Source organism: Lasioglossum baleicum, chromosome 17 (assembly GCF_051020765.1).
Source record: "Lasioglossum baleicum chromosome 17, iyLasBale1, whole genome shotgun sequence".
NCBI classification, from domain to species: domain Eukaryota; kingdom Metazoa; phylum Arthropoda; class Insecta; order Hymenoptera; family Halictidae; genus Lasioglossum; species Lasioglossum baleicum.
Window position 1 is genome coordinate 1614225 of NC_134945.1, and position 20793 is coordinate 1635017.

Consider the following 20793-nt stretch of genomic DNA (forward strand, 5'->3'; position numbering starts at 1 on the left):
CAGTCTCTTTGTTCTTCAGTCGTCGGAGTGGGAGAACCGCTGACGCAGCAGCGTCTTCGCTCCCGGGGACTGCACGTGCATTTCTGCTGACGCTGCAGTCTCGTGGCTGTCCTATTGCCCTCTACGAGCGTGGGACTGCTGATGCAGCAGTCTTTGGACTTCTCGACGTTTCTAGAAGCTTCTAGATGCTTCCAGAGTGATGCAATACTTTATTGCATTATGTGTCGTGGTGATGGGTTGAAACTGAGGTAAGGTGTTGATCAAGGTGAAGTTATGGTGATGGGTAGAGACGGAGATAAGGATTAGAACAATAGAATAATGAGATCTTAAAATTATGCTCTTATGTCTAGGGGACGGTGTGTGGATCTTATGCAGATCAGACCTTGTATACATAGTGTATGTACAAGGCCAACGTCGTACATCGGACGACGTAACAGGTGAACCGAGGATTCCGTCGATGTTAATTGGGAAGTTTTCTTCCAAGACATGAAATTCGATAGGGTTTTGACCCTGTAAGTGTATTTTAATTTGACCGAGAGTTGGAATGGATCCCTCGGTTATTCCTTGGACTTCTATAGTGTTCGTATGATCTATAGGTAGATTTGGTTCTAGACTTGACGCACGAATTAAATTGATCTCCGAACCCGTGTCCAACAAAAATTCACACTTCTTTTGTAATTGGGGGGCGGAGATTTTTACGCGCGGGATTGGTGAGTCTGCAGCAAGATTTACTGCTGAGACGAATCGTCGGACTGGTCGTTCGTCCGGATAGCTGTTTGGGTGCGGGCTGTAGTTTGAGTTGAAGATGCGGTGTTACGTCGTCCGATGTACGACGTTGGCCTTGTACACACACTATGTATACAAGGTCTGATCTGCATAAGATCCACACACCGTCCCCTAGACATAAGAGCATAGTATTAAGATCTCATTATTGTATTGTTCTAATCCTTATCTCCGTCTCTACCCATCACCATAACTTCTCCTTGATCAACACCTTACCTCAGTTTCAACCCATCACCACGACACATAATGCAATAAAGTATTGCATCACTCTGGAAGCATCAGAAGCTTCTAGAAACGTCGAGAAGTCCAAGGACTGCTGCATCAGCAGTCCCACGCTCGTAGAGGGCAATAGGACAGCCACGAGACTGCACCGTCAGCAGAAATGCACGTGCAGTCCCCGGGAGCGAAGACGCTGCTGCGTCAGCGGTTCTCCCACTCCGACGACCGAAGAACAAAGAGACTGCAGCGTCAGCTATCCCCACTCCGAACGAAGGAGGCAAGGCAGAGCGGACGCTTGCATCAGTCCGCCTTCAGCCAGCGACTCGCACAGACGTGCCTACCTGGCCTCAGCCGCCAGTCCGGCTTCAAGAGCAGACGTGTTCAGTTGTTACGTCGTCCGATGTACGACGTTGGCCTTGTACACACACTATGTATACAAGGTCTGATCTGCATAAGATCCATACACCGTCCCCTAGAAATAAGAGCATAGTATTAAGATTTCATTATTCTATTGTTCTAATCCTTACCTCCGTCTCTACCCATCACCATAACTTCACCTTGATCAACACCTTACCTCAGTTTCAACCCATCACCACGACACATAATGCAATAAAGTATTGCATCACTCTGGAAGCATCTAGAAGCTTCTAGAAACGTCGAGAAGTCCAAGGACTGCTGCATCAGCAGTCCCACGCTCGTAGAGGGCAATAGGACAGCCACGAGACTGCAGCGTCAGCAGAAATGCACGTGCAGTCCCCGGGAGCGAAGACGCTGCTGCGTCAGCGGTTCTCCCACTCCGACGACTGAAGAACAAAGAGACTGCAGCGTCAGCTATCCCCACTCCGAACGAAGGAGGCAAGGCAGAGCAGGCGCTTGCATCAGTCCGCCTCCATCTCGCGACTCGAGCAGTCCGCCTTCAGCCAGCGACTCGCACGGACATGCCAGTCCGGCTTCAAGAGCAGACGTGTTCAGTCTAGCTCCGCGAAAGTGAAGTGTGTCGATCCTTCACTCCTAATTCCAATTCCAATTCCAACTCTAACTCAACTCAACTCAAGTCCTAATTCTCATACGTTATTCCTACAACATATTACTATATCCATTATTCATTAATCCAATTACTACTCCTATTATAATACTACTTACATATTGTATACCAGTGTACTTACCAGTTCTTATTTAATATATCGTTGTTATACCAGTGCTTCGATCTTGTTATTCTTGTGTTAGTTCAACACCATCTTCCAATTCAGTTCTTGCATTGAATGTATTATACTCGTGACATATCCGGACTTGGTCTAAAGTGCGCAGTGGAAACGCTGAGCCGCCAATAAGGAATTTGAAGCGAGTCATAGAGAAGTTCTCGTGCCACGTCTAGAATTGGTCTAAAGAGCGCAGTGGAAACGCTGAGCCGCCACTATAGACGTGAAGCGAGTTAACTACCAAAAAGGTTAATAACAAGTGGAAGTTCATTTTCATTATATTATTATTAATATTCCATCATTACTATTCCTTACCCATGCGACGCCCACGTCGAGCGGGACGCAAGTATCAACTTGCTAAATTGAGACGCGCGTTAAGAAATAAAGCGGTGCTCGATCAAATCATTGCCACTACCGAGTGGACAGAACTTCTGGGAACCACCGAGCACATTCCGTGTGACGCGTCCGATTACGTTTCTGTATACGGTTGCCCTTGCAACCCTCCTAAAGGGGTCAACCACGCGGACCTCTCGCGAGCTCCGACGCCAGTTCTACATCCGGTCGATTGTCCAGAGGTGATCGACATAGCCGACGACGACGACAGCCGAGACACGATCATCGTTCCCAGGGTCCGTTGCCGAATCATCCGTGACGTTCCTCTGCCAGCTCATCAACGTGTCGTCTTGCGGCCAGCATCCAAGGCCACTAACGTCGTCCCGAACCGAGCAGCAGCAACTCTGCCAGATCTTCCCCACCTCGAGGACATCTGTATAGAAGACCCGATGTACGACACCTACTGTCAGTACCGCCAGTTCCTGCTGCAACAATATTATTAGGCGTTAATACAACATTGCGGTGAGTCGTATAATATCTTGTATAATTGCTGAATCCTGTAAACTCACCGTCTTCGTTGCACCATCTCGCGCGTGATTCTTGTCGGGACACTTCTTGTAACCGCGTCGGACGTTCTCTTCTTGACTGCATCCATAGCAATATCGGTTGTCCTAGTGCATATGACAGCCCGCGGCTGTCTCGGCACGAAAGACCACTCCTCATTTTAATCATAATATCTCAACCGTCCGTCTGTCACTGTTCTCTTTTCTCTCTCCTGGTACCTGTAACAAAAACACAGTGACGGACGTGACAAAGTATCCGTGCACCGCAAAGCGAGTTTCATCCATCTAGGAATTATACGTCTGTAAAATACGCGTCAGCAAAAAGGAGAAACAAATTTCGTATTATATTATACCTCTGCGATAACCCGCGAACATTGATTGTAGCGTCTCCTGCGATTTGCGATAAGAAACCCTCCCAGGAGATTTCATTACAGTCCTCCGCTGACGCGAAATTAGAATCCGCGATAATCACGCGTCCGGTCAACACCGATAAGCGAGCGAAATCCGAAACCCAGCGTCGACAGAATCTCCTTCCACCGCCGGAAGATACAGAACAAACGACAGCAGCACTTCGAAGAAGTTCCTACAGCCAGAATCCCAGCCTGTTCCCAGCCGCCTACCACATCGTGTCCAGTATCCACAAACACAATCAACATGTGCGGACACTTACAACCGGCGAGACCATCGGCGAACAAAGCCGGAGACTTCATCTACAGATACCAGGGAATATTCTGCTACAATGGCAGACACAGAATCTCCCTAAATGGCAGAGAACTATGCCTTGCCTGCAGCCTCACTGCGGTAGTCAGGAGGGTCATCGTATACACGCACGTTCTTACAAGGAAAAGGAAGAACGCATGCGACGCGTGTACAAAACCCATACTGAGGGAAACCCCAATATTGGAATGCATCCACTGCAGTTTCCTCCTCGCACTGGATCGGGCAGCAACAGACACTGCCAGAATAAGAAGAGAAAGAGGCGAAATTCTCACGGACGACGAAGAAGAGGACGAAGACACCAATACTCAAGCAAATTAGAGATGCAGAGTGTTTGTGCCAAAGCCGTAATCTCGTCACCTGAGACAAAAGTGACAGTGACACCAGTGATTCCCCACCCACCCAAAGCCCCAATTATGCAAAATGAACAAAGCGAAATAAGTTGCATAAAACCAGCCCCAGCCCCACGTGCCGACACCGACAACATTTCAGTGCGACCAGTGTTTCGTACAAATATAGGAAATACTCGCCGAGAACTGTGCTCCCTGCGCGGAGTACCTCCGGACGATGCGTCGCATGAATGAGTGTGTAATCGAGTGTTGAGCGAGAAATTTCTTCCTTGTAAGAAATTTCTTTTCCGCGTTGGGAGGTGTTACGTCGTCCGATGTACGACGTTGGCCTTGTACACACACTATGTATACAAGGTCTGATCTGCATAAGATCCATACACCGTCCCCTAGAAATAAGAGCATAGTATTAAGATTTCATTATTCTATTGTTCTAATCCTTACCTCCGTCTCTACCCATCACCATAACTTCACCTTGATCAACACCTTACCTCAGTTTCAACCCATCACCACGACACATAATGCAATAAAGTATTGCATCACTCTGGAAGCATCTAGAAGCTTCTAGAAACGTCGAGAAGTCCAAAGACTGCTGCATCAGCAGTCCCACGCTCGTAGAGGGCAATAGGACAGCCACGAGACTGCAGCGTCAGCAGAAATGCACGTGCAGTCCCCGGGAGCGAAGACGCTGCTGCGTCAGCGGTTCTCCCACTCCGACGACTGAAGAACAAAGAGACTGCAGCGTCAGCTATCCCCACTCCGAACGAAGGAGGCAAGGCAGAGCGGACGCTTGCATCAGTCCGCCTCCATCTCGCGACTCGAGCAGTCCGCCTCCATCTCGCGACTCGCACAGACGTGCCTACCTGGCCTCAGAGTCAGTCCGGCTTCAAGAGCAGACGTGTTCAGTCTAGCTCCGCGATAGTGAAGTGTGTCGATCCTTCACTCCTAATTCCAATTCCAATTCCAACTCTAACTCAACTCAACTCAAGTCCTAATTCTCATACATTATTCCTATAACATATTACTATATCCATTATTCATTAATCCAATTACTACTCCTATTATAATACTACTTACATATTGTATACCAGTGTACTTACCAGTTCTTATTTAATATATCGTTGTTATACCAGTGCTTCGATCTTGTTATTCTTGTGTTAGTTCAACACCATCTTCCAATTCAGTTCTTGCATCGAATATATTAAACTCGTGACATATCCGGACTTGGTCTAAAGTGCGCAGTGGAAACGCTGAGCCGCCAATAAGGAATTTGAAGCGAGTCATAGAGAAGTTCTCGTGCCACGTCTAGAATTGGTCTAAAGAGCGCAGTGGAAACGCTGAGCCGCCACTATAGACGTGAAGCGAGTTAACTACCAAAAAGGTTAATAACAAGTGGAAGTTCATTTTCATTATATTATTAATATTCCATCATTACTATTCCTTACCCATGCGACGCCCACGTCGAGCGGGACGCAAGTATCAACTTGCTAAATTGAGACGCGCGTTGAGAAATAAAGCGGTGCTCGATCAAATCATTGCCACTACCGAGTGGACAGAACTTCTGGGAACCACCGAGCACATTCCGTGTGACGCGTCCGATTACGTTTCTGTATACGGTTGCCCTTGCAACCCTCCTAAAGAGGTCAACCACGCGGACCTCTCGCGAGCTCCGACGCCAGTTCTACATCCGGTCGATTGTCCAGAGGTGATCGACATAGCCGACGACGACGACAGCCGAGACACGATCATCGTTCCCAGGGTCCGTTGCCGAATCATCCGTGACGTTCCTCTGCCAGCTCATCAACGTGTCGTCTTGCGGCCAGCATCCAAGGCCACTAACGTCGTCCCGAACCGAGCAGCAGCAACTCTGCCAGATCTTCCCCACCTCGAGGACATCTGTATAGAAGATCCGATGTACGACACCTACTGTCAGTACCGCCAGTTCCTGCTGCAACAATATTATTAGGCGTTAATACAACATTGCGGTGAGTCGTATAATATCTTGTATAATTGTTGAATCCTGTAAACTCACCGTTCTCGTTGCATCCTCTCGCGCGCGATTCTTGTCGGGACACTCCTTGTAACCGCGTCGGACGTTCTCTCCTTGACTGCATCTATAGCAATATCGGTTGTCCTAGTGCATATGACAGCCCGCGGCTGTCTCGGCACGAAAGACCACTCCTCAATTACTATTCATATCTCCACCGTCCGTCTGTCACTGTTCTTGAGTGCCATCCTTTTCTCTCTCTTGGTACCTGTAACAAAAACACAGTGACGGACGTGACACAGTCTAGCTCCGCGAAAGTGAAGTGTGTCGATCCTTCACTCCTAATTCCAATTCCAATTCCAACTCTAACTCAACTCAACTCAAGTCCTAATTCTCATACATTATTCCTATAACATATTACTATATCCATTATTCATTAATCCAATTACTACTTCTATTATAATACTACTTACATATTGTATACCAGTGTACTTACCAGTTCTTATTTAATATATCGTTGTTATACCAGTGCTTCGATCTTGTTATTCTTGTGTTAGTTAACACCATCTTCCAATTCAGTTCTTGCATCGAATATATTAAACTCGTGACATATCCGGACTTGGTCTAAAGTGCGCAGTGGAAACGCTGAGCCGCCAATAAGGAATTTGAAGCGAGTCATAGAGAAGTTCTCGTGCCACGTCTAGAATTGGTCTAAAGTGCGCAGTGGAAACGCTGAGCCGCCACTATAGACGTGAAGCGAGCTAACTACCAAAAAGGTTAATAACAAGTGGAAGTTCATTTTTATTATATTATTAATATTCCATCATTACTATTCCTTACCCATGCGACGCCCACGTCGAGCGGGACGCAAGTATCAACTTGCTAAATTGAGACGCGCGTTAAGAAATAAAGCGGTGCTCGATCAAATCATTGCCACTACCGAGTGGACCGAACTTCTGGGAACCACCGAGCACATTCCGTGTGACGCGTCCGATTACGTTTCTGTATACGGTTGCCCTTGCAACCCTCCTAAAGAGGTCAACCACGCGGACCTCTCGCGAGCTCCGACGCCAGTTCTGCATCCGGTCGATCGTCCTGAGGTAATCGACATAGCCGACGACGACGACAGCCGAGACACGATCATCGTTCCCAGGGTCCGTTGCCGAATCATCCGTGACGTTCCTCCGCCAGCTCATCAACGTGTCATCTTGCGGCCAGCATCCAAGGCCACTAATGTCGTCCCGAGGAGAGCAGCAGCAACTCTGCCAGATCTTCCCCACCTTGAGGACATCTGTATAGAAGACCCGATGTACGACACCTACTGCCAGTACCGCCAGTTCCTGCTGCAACAATATTATTAGGCGTTAATACAACATTGCGGTGAGTCGTATAATATCTTGTATAATTGTTGAATCCTGTAAACTCACCGTTCTCGTTGCATCCTCTCGCGCGCGATTCTTGTCGGGACACTTCTTGTAACCGCGTCGGACGTTCTCTTCTTGACTGCATCCATAGCAATATCGGTTGTCCTAGTGCATATGACAGCCCGCGGCTGTCTCGGCACGAAAGACCACTCCTCATTTTAATCATAATATCTCAACCGTCCGTCTGTCACTGTTCTCTTTTCTCTCTCCTGGTACCTGTAACAAAAACACAGTGACGGACGTGACAAATTTGGCGCAGTCGGTAGGACATCGAAGTGGTCGCCGATATTTGCATTAATAAGCCCGACGCGTGTCAGTGCGAAATTCACATTTCTAAATCCCATTCATATCTTTCAAAATGTCTCGCCCAATCACGCGATCTCAAAGGGATCTCCAAGCAGATCCTAACGCAGACCTTCCCCCAATGACCGAGGAAGAGCTACTCCTATACGCACAGGACCTCGCCCGTAGAGAGCAATATCTCAAAGAGGAAACTGATTTTATTGCCAAATTGCGTCTCAAATATGAAGAAGACGCACAAAACCAAAAGAATATGCTCGACGAAATACGAAAAGAGCTTCATAACATCCAAATCACGAGTCAAACCCTACGTCAACAATCGCCTACACCAGGCCCTAGTAACGTCTCTAATATGCGGGAACCTTCACCGCCAGAGCCACGCGAAATCCCACAGTATGAACCTACTGGTAATTTCGCTCTAAAACAAGCCGCCGAGCTTGTCCCTAGATTCGACGGAACTTCGTCTTCCGTCCTACAATTCATACGTGCATGCAAACGCGCGCGTGACACCGTACCGGCCACTGCAGAGCGTGCCCTCACAAAATTGCTCTGCAATAAACTCCACGATCGTGCTTATGCCGCTATAGAAGGCCAGCACATATTCACAATTTCTGCACTATGCGAGAAGTTACGTACAGTGCTGGGCCCATACAAATTCGTGGACCAGTACCGTGGCGATCTCGCAAGTGTACTCCAAGCCCCAAACGAGCACATCTTAGACTTCATCAATCGCGTTAAAGACCTTCGAACCGCGATTCAAGATGCCACAGATATTGGCCTTGATTACGAAGAACTAGATCGCTTCGTAGTAGATTGTTTTCTACGAGGTCTCCTTCCCCAGCTGCGTGCCGAAGTGCTTCATTGCCCTTCGCGAAATCCTGCCACTGTTTTCGAAGCAGCCATCTCTGCTTACAGGCAGTATGAGTCAGACCAGACTCGTCGACGAGAACTGATCCGCGAAGAAAAACGAGTCAGCTTCTCTGATAACCGGCCGTATCGCCAGCGTTCCACGTACGAGTCCGCTCGTGACATTCCAGAGCGAACTCAAGAACGCCGCGATAACAGACCGGACTCGTCTCAGCAGTCCTCGAGAAACTCAAACCGGGACTCTTATCGCTCCCCGACGCCGCAACGGCGATGGGAAAATAATCCTCGCGACCAAAACACGTACCGCGATGGTCGCACAGATCGCCCCTCAAGCCCTAACAAGTTTTGCAACTACTGCAAAGTCCCCGGGCACGATATTCACGAGTGCCGTAAGCGCGCTTTTAATAATAATAGGAGGTCGGGAAACGAGTCCGGCCTCCCGACCGAAGCCAACCCCAGGCGGGAGGCCGCATCTTCAACTCAAACTACAGCCCGCACCCAAACGACTATCCGGACGAACGACCAGTCCGACGATTCGTCTCAGCAGTAAATCTTGCTGCAGACTCACCAATCCCGCGCGTAAAAATCTCCGCCCCTCAATTACAAAAGAAGTGTGAATTTTTGTTAGACACGGGTTCGGAGATCAATTTAATTCGTGCGTCAAGTCTAGAACCAAATCTACCTATAGATTATACGAACACCATAGAAGTCCAAGGAATAACCGAGGGATCCATTCCAACTCTCGGTCAAATTAAAATACACTTACAGGGTCAAAACCCTATCGAATTTCATGTCTTGGAAGAAAACTTCCCAATTAACATCGACGGAATCCTCGGTTCTCCCTTCTTCAGAACAGGAGCCGAGATCTCCTTTGCGAATGAATACATTACGATAGGAAACATTCGGGTTCCCTTCTCGAACCCTTGCGCGCCCACGGCTGAGCCTCGCGATAAATTGGCAGCAGAGGTTATTTCAATGCCTTCGTCTATGACCAACGATCTCGTTAAAACTCCAGCCGCCAAGCGTGAGGAACATTCGGCAAGGAACGTTCGAGTGTCTTCCTCAAATCCTCGTGCACCCGCGGTCAGACCTTGCAGAGCCCCGGTGACGGAGGTTATTTCAATGCCTCCTCGGGATTCGATCGAGTACTCCCTAGAGAAAAACGCCGTGAAAAGCCGGCCGGAATCGAAGGAGACTCGAGAGATATCGGAGTACACTGCGAGAAGTCGGATCGTGGAGCGTGAGGATCGAGTCCGAACAAAGACTCCTCCGAAATCCGAAGAATTCGTCCTCGAACCTCGTACCGTTGCGTGCATAGCGGTCGACGTCGAAGGACCTAAACAGGGATATATCCGCCGTGTTAACGTAGCGCCGGATGTATTCCTGGGTGACTGCGTCGTCACCAATCGTAAAGGCAAAGCGAGCCTCCGGTGTTTTAACACCTCGTCGGAAAGAGTTTCATTTCGATTGCCCCCATTGGAGATGGAAGAAATCGAGTCGTACTCTTCCGACCTTTCTAATTCCGGGAACTATCCCGACGCATTCGGTAACCATCCCGACCTTTCTAATTCCGGGTATCATCCCGACGCATTCGGTAACCATCCCGACCTTACTAACTCCGGTAACCAGCCCGATTCTCATACTAACTCCGGTAACCAGCCCGATTCTTATTCTAACTCCGGTAACCAGCCCGATTCTTATTCTAACTCCGGTAACCAGCCCGATCATTATTCTAACTCCGGTAACCAGCCCGATCAATTCCAAAACCAACTCCATTCCTACGACAATCAAAGATCTTCAAGACCCATATGTAAGCAGGTCTGTTCTATATTGTACAATAAATCCAGCGACAGTTCTAAACCAGAGAAGGATATCAAAGCCTCCAAAGTAAAAGAACTTCATAACTTACTTCGAAATCATATCTTTGATGGTCCACAGAAACTCGATTCCTTTCAACTTCCATCTGCACGTTGCCATGCGAAGCGAAACAAATACGATAAAATTAATCTCTGCGCTACAGCGAAATGCGCGTCAGCAAGAAAGAAATATAAATCCGAGTACCCTCGCGATAACAGATACCCCTACCAGATTAAACGAGCGAAATACGAAACCTCTGATCAGCAAAATCTCCTTCGACCACCGGAAGATATAGAACAAGTATTCCTACTCAAAGAACCCTGCAAGGGCAAATTCGATGCGCAATATACGGGTCCTCACGAAATTTGCGACATCTTAGACTCAAACAATGTAAAAATTAAAGTAGGGAACCATTTTAAGATTGTACATGCAAACAAACTCAAGCGTGCGCCGAATAATCCAATGCAAACCCCGCGTCAGCGAAACGTGACACTCATCTGGACGCAGATAAGAAAAGACAAAAGTGACAGTGACACCAGTGATTCCCCACCCACCCAAAACCCAATTATGCAAAATGAACAAAGCGAAATAAATTGCATAAAACCAGCCCCAGCCCCAGCCCCACGTACCGACACCGACAACATTTCAGTGCGACCAGTGTTTCGTACAAATATAGGAAATACTCGCCGAGAACTGTGCTCCCTGCGCGGAGTACCCCCGGACGATGCGTCGCATGAATGAGTGTGAGATCGAGTGTTGAGCGAGAAATTTCTTCCTTGTAGGAAATTTCTTTTCCGCGTTGGGAGGTGTTACGTCGTCCGATGTACGACGTTGGCCTTGTACACACACTATGTATACAAGGTCTGATCTGCATAAGATCCACACACCGTCCCCTAGACATAAGAGCATAGTATTAAGATCTCATTATTGTATTGTTCTAATCCTTATCTCCGTCTCTACCCATCACCATAACTTCTCCTTGATCAACACCTTACCTCAGTTTCAACCCATCACCACGACACATAATGCAATAAAGTATTGCATCACTCTGGAAGCATCAGAAGCTTCTAGAAACGTCGAGAAGTCCAAGGACTGCTGCATCAGCAGTCCCACGCTCGTAGAGGGCAATAGGACAGCCACGAGACTGCACCGTCAGCAGAAATGCACGTGCAGTCCCCGGGAGCGAAGACGCTGCTGCGTCAGCGGTTCTCCCACTCCGACGACCGAAGAACAAAGAGACTGCAGCGTCAGCTATCCCCACTCCGAACGAAGGAGGCAAGGCAGAGCGGACGCTTGCATCAGTCCGCCTTCAGCCAGCGACTCGCACAGACGTGCCTACCTGGCCTCAGCCGCCAGTCCGGCTTCAAGAGCAGACGTGTTCAGTCTAGCTCCGCGAAAGTGAAGTGTGTCGATCCTTCACTCCTAATTCCAATTCCAATTCCAACTCTAACTCAACTCAACTCAAGTCCTAATTCTCATACATTATTCCTATAACATATTACTATATCCATTATTCATTAATCCAATTACTACTTCTATTATAATACTACTTACATATTGTATACCAGTGTACTTACCAGTTCTTATTTAATATATCGTTGTTATACCAGTGCTTCGATCTTGTTATTCTTGTGTTAGTTAACACCATCTTCCAATTCAGTTCTTGCATCGAATATATTAAACTCGTGACATATCCGGACTTGGTCTAAAGTGCGCAGTGGAAACGCTGAGCCGCCAATAAGGAATTTGAAGCGAGTCATAGAGAAGTTCTCGTGCCACGTCTAGAATTGGTCTAAAGTGCGCAGTGGAAACGCTGAGCCGCCACTATAGACGTGAAGCGAGCTAACTACCAAAAAGGTTAATAACAAGTGGAAGTTCATTTTTATTATATTATTAATATTCCATCATTACTATTCCTTACCCATGCGACGCCCACGTCGAGCGGGACGCAAGTATCAACTTGCTAAATTGAGACGCGCGTTAAGAAATAAAGCGGTGCTCGATCAAATCATTGCCACTACCGAGTGGACCGAACTTCTGGGAACCACCGAGCACATTCCGTGTGACGCGTCCGATTACGTTTCTGTATACGGTTGCCCTTGCAACCCTCCTAAAGAGGTCAACCACGCGGACCTCTCGCGAGCTCCGACGCCAGTTCTGCATCCGGTCGATCGTCCTGAGGTAATCGACATAGCCGACGACGACGACAGCCGAGACACGATCATCGTTCCCAGGGTCCGTTGCCGAATCATCCGTGACGTTCCTCCGCCAGCTCATCAACGTGTCATCTTGCGGCCAGCATCCAAGGCCACTAATGTCGTCCCGAGGAGAGCAGCAGCAACTCTGCCAGATCTTCCCCACCTTGAGGACATCTGTATAGAAGACCCGATGTACGACACCTACTGCCAGTACCGCCAGTTCCTGCTGCAACAATATTATTAGGCGTTAATACAACATTGCGGTGAGTCGTATAATATCTTGTATAATTGTTGAATCCTGTAAACTCACCGTTCTCGTTGCATCCTCTCGCGCGCGATTCTTGTCGGGACACTTCTTGTAACCGCGTCGGACGTTCTCTTCTTGACTGCATCCATAGCAATATCGGTTGTCCTAGTGCATATGACAGCCCGCGGCTGTCTCGGCACGAAAGACCACTCCTCATTTTAATCATAATACCTCAACCGTCCGTCTGTCACTGTTCTCTTTTCTCTCTCCTGGTACCTGTAACAAAAACACAGTGACGGACGTGACAGCGGCCTGCCGCCTTGGGTTGGCTTCGGTCGGGAGGCCGGACTCGTTTCCCGACCTCCTATTATTATTAAAAGCGCGCTTACGGCACTCGTGAATATCGTGCCCGGGGACTTTGCAGTAGTTGCAAAATTTGTTAGGGCTTGAGGGGCGATCTGTGCGACCATCGCGGTACGTGTTTTGGTCGCGAGGATTATTTTCCCATCGCCGTTGCGGCGTCGGGGAGCGATAAGAGTCCCGGTTTAAGTTTCTCGAGGACTGCTGAGACGAGTCCGGTCTGTTATCGCGGCGTTCTTGAGTTCGTTCTGGGATATCACGAGCGGATTCATTCGTGGAACGCGGGCGATACGGCCGGTTATCAGAGAAGCTGACTCGTTTTTCTTCGCGGATCAGTTCTCGTCGACGAGTCTGGTCTGACTCATACTGCCTGTAAGCAGAGATGGCTGCTTCGAAAACAGTGGCAGGATTTCGCGAAGGGCAATGAAGCACTTCGGCACGCAGCTGGGGAAGGAGACCTCGTAGGAAGCAATCTACTACGAAGCGATCTAGTTCTTCGTAATCAAGGCCAATATCTGTGGCATCTTGAATCGCGGTTCGAAGGTCTTTAACGCGATTGATGAAGTCTAAGATGTGCTCGTTTGGAGCTTGGAGTACACTTGCGAGATCGCCACGGTACTGGTCCACGAATTTGTATGGGCCCAGTACTGTACGTAACTTCTCGCATAGTGCAGAAATTGTGGATATGTGCTCGCCTTCTATAGCGGCATAAGCACGATCGTGGAGTTTATTGCAGAGCAATTTCGTGAGGGCACGCTCTGCAGTGGCCGGTACGGTGTCACGCGCGCGTTTGCATGCACGTATGAATTGTAGGACGGAAGACGAAGTTCCGTCGAATCTAGGGACAAGCTCGGCGGCTTGTTTTAGAGCGAAATTGCCAGTAGGTTCATACTGTGGGATTTCGCGTGGCTCTGGCGGTGAAGGTTCCCGCATATTAGAGACGTTACTAGGGCCTGGTGTAGGCGATTGTTGACGTAGGGTTTGACTCGTGATTTGGATGTTATGAAGCTCTTTTCGTATTTCGTCGAGCATATTCTTTTGGTTTTGTGCGTCTTCTTCATATTTGAGACGCAATTTGGCAATAAAATCAGTTTCCTCTTTGAGATATTGCTCTTTACGGGCGAGGTCTTGCGCATAAAGGAGTAACTCTTCCTCGGTCATTGGAGGAAGGTCTGCGTTAGGATCTGCTCGGAGATCCTTTTGAGATCGCGTGATTGGGCGAGACATTTTGAAAGATATAAATGGGATTTAAGAAATGTGAACTTCGCACTGACACGCGTCGGGGTTTATTAATGCGAATATCGGCGACCACTTCGATGTCCTACCGACTGCGCCAAATTTGTCACGTCCGTCACTGTGTTTTGTTACAGGTACCAAGAGAGAGAAAAGGATGGCACTCAAGAACAGTGACAGACGGACGGTGGAGATATGAAGAGTAATTGAAGAGTGGTCTTTCGTGCCGAGACAGCCGCGGGCTGTCATATGCACTAGGACAACCGATATTGCTATGGATGCAGTCAAGAAGAGAACGTCCGACGCGGTTACAAGAAGTGTCCCGACAAGAATCACGCGCGAGATGATGCAACGAAAACGGTGAGTTTACAGGATTCAGCAATTATACAAGACATTATACGACTCACCGCAATGCTGTATTAACGCCTAATAATAGTGTTGCAGCAGGAACTGGCGGTACTGGCAGTAGGTGTCGTACATCGGGTCTTCTATACAGATGTCCTCGAGGTGGGGAAGATCTGGCAGAGTTGCTGCTGCTCGGTTCGGGACGACATTAGTGGCCTTGGATGCTGGCCGCAAGACGACACGTTGATGAGTTGGCAGAGGGACGTCACTGACGATTCGGCAACGGACCCTGGGAACGATGATCGTGTCTTGGCTGTCGTCGTCGTCGGCTATGTCGATCACCTCTGGACAATCGACCGGATGCAGAACTGGCGTCGGAGCTCGCGAGAGGTCCGCGTGGTTGACCTCTTTAGGAGGGTTGCAAGGGCAACCGTATACAGAAACGTAATCGGACGCGTCACACGGAATGTGCTCGGTGGTTCCCAGAAGTTCTGTCCACTCGGTAGTGGCAATGATTTGATCGAGCACCGCTTTATTTCTCAACGCGCGTCTCAATTTAGCAAGTTGATACTTGCGTCCCGCTCGACGTGGGCGTCGCATGGGTAAGGAATAGTAATGATGGAATATTAATAATATAATGAAAATGAACTTCCACTTGTTATTAACCTTTTTGGTAGTTAACTCGCTTCACGTCTATAGTGGCGGCTCAGCGTTTCCACTGCGCACTTTAGACCAATTCTAGACGTGGCACGAGAACTTCTCTATGACTCGCTTCAAATTCCTTATTGGCGGCTCAGCGTTTCCACTGCGCACTTTAGACCAAGTCCGGATATGTCACGAGTTTAATATATTCGATGCAAGAACTGAATTGGAAGATGGTGTTGAACTAACACAAGAATAACAAGATCGAAGCACTGGTATAATAATGATATATTGAATAAGAACTGGTAAGTACACTGGTATACAATATGTAAGTAGTATTATAATAGGAGTAGTAATTGGATTAATGAATAATGGATATTGTAACATGTTATAGGAATAACGTATGAGAATTAGGACTTGAGTTGAGTTGAGTTAGAGTTGGAATTGGAATTGGAATTAGGAGTGAAGGATCGACACACTTCACTTTCGCGGAGCTAGACTGAACACGTCTGCTCTTGTCGTCGGAAGAAGCCGGACTGGCACGTCCGTGCGAGTCGCTCGCTTGGAGCGAACCGTTCGAGTCGCTGGCTGAAGGCGGACTAATGCAAGCGTCCGCTCTGCCTTGCCTCCTTCGTTCGGAGTGGGGATAGCTGACGCTGCAGTCTCTTTGTTCTTCAGTCGTTGGAGTGGGAGAACCGCTGACGCAGCAGCGTCTTCGCTCCCGGGGACTGCACGTGCATTTCTGCTGACGCTGCAGTCTCGTGGCTGTCCTATTGCCCTCTACGAGCGTGGGACTGCTGATGCAGCAGTCTTTGGACTTCTCGACGTTTCTAGAAGCTTCTAGATGCTTCCAGAGTGATGCAATACTTTATTGCATTATGTGTCGTGGTGATGGGTTGAAACTGAGGTAAGGTGTTGATCAAGGTGAAGTTATGGTGATGGGTAGAGACGGAGGTAAGGATTAGAACAATAGAATAATGAGATCTTAATACTATGCTCTTATGTCTAGGGGACGGTGTATGGATCTTATGCAGATCAGACCTTGTATACATAGTGTGTGTACAAGGCCAACGTCGTACATCGGACGACGTAACACCTCCCAACGCGGAAAAGAAATTTCTTACAAGGGAGAAATTTCTCGCTCAACACTCGCTTTCAAACTCATTCATGCGACGCTGTCACGTCCGTCACTGTGTTTTTGTTACAGGTACCAGGAGAGAGAAAAGAGAACAGTGACAGACGGACGGTTGAGATATTATGATTAAAATGAGGAGTGGTCTTTCGTGCCGAGACAGCCGCGGGCTGTCATATGCACTAGGACAACCGATATTGCTATGGATGCAGTCAAGAAGAGAACGTCCGACGCGGTTACAAGAAGTGTCCCGACAAGAATCACGCGCGAGATGATGCAACGAGAACGGTGAGTTTACAGGATTCGGCAATTATACAAGACATTATACGACTCACCGCAATGCTGTATTAACGCCTAATAATATTGTTGCAGCAGGAACTGGCGGTACTGGCAGTAGGTGTCGTACATCGGGTCTTCTATACAGATGTCCTCGAGGTGGGGAAGATCTGGCAGAGTTGCTGCTGCTCGGTTCGGGACGACATTAGTGGCCTTGGATGCTGGCCGCAAGACGACACGTTGGTGAGCTGGCAGAGGAACGTCACGGATGATTCGGCAACGGACCCTGGGAACGATGATCGTGTCTTGGCTGTCGTCGTCGGCTATGTCGATTACCTCAGGACGATCGACCGGATGCAGAACTGGCGTCGGAGCTCGCGAGAGGTCCGCGTGGTTGACCTCTTTAGGAGGGTTGCAAGGGCAACCGTATACAGAAACGTAATCGGACGCGTCACACGGAATGTGCTCGGTGGTTCCTAGAAGTTCTGTCCACTCGGTAGTGGCAATGATTTGATCGAGCACCGCTTTATTTCTCAACGCGCGTCTCAATTTAGCAAGTTGATACTTGCGTCCCGCTCGACGTGGGCGTCGCATGGGTAAGGAATAGTAATGATGGAATATTAATAATATAATGAAAATGAACTTCCACTTGTTATTAACCTTTTTGGTAGTTAACTCGCTTCACGTCTATAGTGGCGGCTCAGCGTTTCCACTGCGCTCTTTAGACCAATTCTAGACGTGGCACGAGAACTTCTCTATGACTCGCTTCAAATTCCTTATTGGCGGCTCAGCGTTTCCACTGCGCACTTTAGACCAAGTCCGGATATGTCACGAGTTTAATATATTCGATGCAAGAACTGAATTGGAAGATGGTGTTGAACTAACACAAGAATAACAAGATCGAAGCACTGGTATAACAACGATATATTAAATAAGAACTGGTAAGTACACTGGTATACAATATGTAAGTAGTATTATAATAGGAGTAGTAATTGGATTAATGAATAATGGATATTGTAATATGTTATAGGAATAACGTATGAGAATTAGGACTTGAGTTGAGTTGAGTTAGAGTTGGAATTGGAATTGGAATTAGGAGTGAAGGATCGACACACTTCACTTTCGCGGAGCTAGACTGAACACGTCTGCTCTTGAAGTCGGAAGAAGCCGGACTGGCACGTCCGTGCGAGTCGCTCGCTTGGAGCGGACCGTTCGAGTCGCTGTCTGGAGGCGGACTGATGCAAGCGTCCGCTCTGCCTTGCCTCCTTCGGTCGGAGTGGGGATAGCTGACGCTGCAGTCTCTTTGTTCTTCAGTCGTCGGAGTGGGAGAACCGCTGACGCAGCAGCGTCTTCGCTCCCGGGGACTGCACGTGCATTTCTGCTGACGGTGCAGTCTCGTGGCTGTCCTATTGCCCTCTACGAGCGTGGGACTGCTGATGCAGCAGTCTTTGGACTTCTCGACGTTTCTAGAAGCTTCTAGATGCTTCCAGAGTGATGCAATACTTTATTGCATTATGTGTCGTGGTGATGGGTTGAAACTGAGGTAAGGTGTTGATCAAGGAGAAGTTATGGTGATGGGTAGAGACGGAGATAAGGATTAGAACAATAGAATAATGAAATCTTAATACTATGCTCTTATGTCTAGGGGACGGTGTATGGATCTTATGCAGATCAGACCTTGTATACATAGTGTGTGTACAAGGCCAACGTCGTACATCGGACGACGTAACACCTCCCAACGCGGAAAAGAAATTTCTTACAAGTGTAACGTCCGAGGTCGGGCGTTAGAAGGAAAAATGGGAACGATTCGGATTCGCGCTTTCGATTTCTCGCTCGCGACTCGCGGTGACGTGGGAGAGTACCACGCAGATCCCGGTCCGAGTGAAATTTTATCGGTATTTTGATATTCGATCTCGAGAGAGGTTTTGATTCGGGATTTAGGGGGGCGCCCGAACGGCTGGACCAAGTCCGCCTAATTCGGGTTGGATCGTTGGCTCGAACGGCTGGACCAAGTCCGCCTAATTCGGGTTGGATCGTTGGCTCGGACGGCTGGACCAAGTCCGCCTAATTCGAGGGAGAAAAGGATAGCGGGTTCTTGTAGGTACGCGATTTTCACTTCACTCGCACTTCGTTCCTGTCGCACGCACACACGTCACTTTTTGAGTAGATTGTTGTAAAACCGTACGTGAATCGTAAGGAGAATTTGGTAAACGGAGGCGTTCTCTCAGATCACGGGTGTTAACTATAAATACTTTATAGCGTCCCGATTTGTTCATCAATGAGAACTGGTTTATGGAATTCGGAACGTTGTAAGCGTAGATTAGAAAAGCTACGCGAATATTGAATAGATATTCTGTGCTACGTTCGTGACTCTAGATTAAACAATCTCGACCGACTGACTGACGATTTTGAAGTGCTCGAAATAAATTAATGAATTTGTATCTGACTGACTAAGAGACTAAGAGACTAAGAGACTAAGAGCCTAAGAGCCTAAGAGCGACTAAAAAGGGGGGACTCTGCTCTCCGGTCCTGGCTTTTATAGGACTGTTGCCAGGTGGGTTTGTGGTGGGGAGATAATAGGAAGAATTTCGTGGTTGAGAGAGCAGGCAGTGGATCAGTGGGGGAAACAATAAGATCTTATGCCTGAGTGAGCAGGCCTTGAAATTGTTATTTCCAAAATCATTGAGGCTTGACGAGATCGCATTCCAAAGTGATGACGTCAGATGAAATCTTGTCAGACTTTAATATTAATTAATTATGCGTTTGTTTGTGACGCAAATATAAGGAGCGAGTCCGGTGACGGACGTTAGGACGTTACACGTCACCCCTCGGAGAAAAAAAAGAGAATTCGTTCGCAAAGCAAACGAATTTGATTTTTTTTTGTTCGCTGAACGCGATAGACTCCCGCGAAGGGAGTGGAAAATACCAAGAAATTGCAAGGAGTAAGAACTAAAATGGCACTCACACACTGCTAACTGCAGTTGTGGAGAAAGAAAGGAAATGAAAATGTAGGCTCACATAGCGCAAACTGCAGCTATGGAGGATGAAATGAAAAGAAAAGAGAATGTAGGCTCACATAGCGCAAACTGCAGCTATGGAGGATGAAATGAAAAGAAAAGAGAATGTGGGCTCACATAGCGCAAACTGCAGCTATGGAGGGTGAAGTGAAAAGAAAAGAGAATGTGGGCTCACATAGCGCAAACTGCAGCTATGGAGGATGAAATGAAAAGAAAAGAGAATGTGGGCTCACATAGCGCAAACTGCAGCTATGGAGGGTGAAGTGAAAAGAAAAGAGAATGTGGGCTCACATAGCGCAAACTGCTAGTTTTAGTCTCCATCTGACTAAACGAGACGTTGGATCTTTTACACTGTGTAGCCATACCAGTGGTTTGTGGTCGGTGAACAGTGTGAAGAGTTTACCATACAGGTAGGGCCTGAAGTGTCCCACGCAGTATACGATGGCCAAGAGCTCTTTCTCAATCGTCGAGTAATTTTCCTCCGCGTTATTTAATGTTCTTGAGGCGTAAGAAATTGGCAATTCCTTTTTTTCGACGGTCTGGCTGAGCACTCCCCCGATGGCATTGCTGGATGCATCTGTTGTGACGTGGAATTGTTTACTGAAATCGGGGAATTGCAGGATCGGTTCCGTGGTCAGTTGTTGTCGTAGGTATTCGAACGATTCTTGTTCTTTAGGGCCCCAGGAGAACTTGTTCTTCTTCTTTAAGAGGTTGGTGAGAGGTTTCGAGATTTTCGAAAAGTTCGGT